This window comes from Myotis davidii, unplaced genomic scaffold (genome assembly GCF_000327345.1).
Source record: "Myotis davidii unplaced genomic scaffold, ASM32734v1 scaffold43, whole genome shotgun sequence".
Taxonomy (NCBI): domain Eukaryota; kingdom Metazoa; phylum Chordata; class Mammalia; order Chiroptera; family Vespertilionidae; genus Myotis; species Myotis davidii.
In genome coordinates, this window is record NW_006294590.1 from 518,129 (window position 1) to 518,574 (window position 446).

Genomic DNA, 446 nt, shown 5'->3' on the forward strand with positions numbered 1-446 from the left:
GCCTGCAGAGGGAAGGGTCTGGGTTCGATCCCCATCAGGGCACGAGCCCGGGTTGCAGGCTCCATCCCCAGCAGGGGGTGTGCAGGAGGCAGCCTCAGCCACCAAGTCCGGAGCTGATGCATCTCAGTGGCCCCCGTGAGGGGCACAGGGGCCTGTCTGCACGACCTGGTGGGGGTGCTGGGCTGGGGCCACGCCCCAAAGGGGACAGTCAAAGGCCAGGCCTGGGCAGAGCCTCCCCGGTGGCCCCTCCCCCAGCACGGGGTCGGCCACATCAGAGGCCAATAAATATTTATTGACCGAGGATGAGCTGATGGTTCCCGGATGGGGCTGAGTGATGCCAGGGAGGCAGGTGGCAGGAGGGTGGTGGCTCTTCTCTGCTGGGGAGACAGGGACGGTCGGGGGCTGGGAGCCCCGTGACCTCCAGCCTTGCTCAGAGGGCAGAGGCA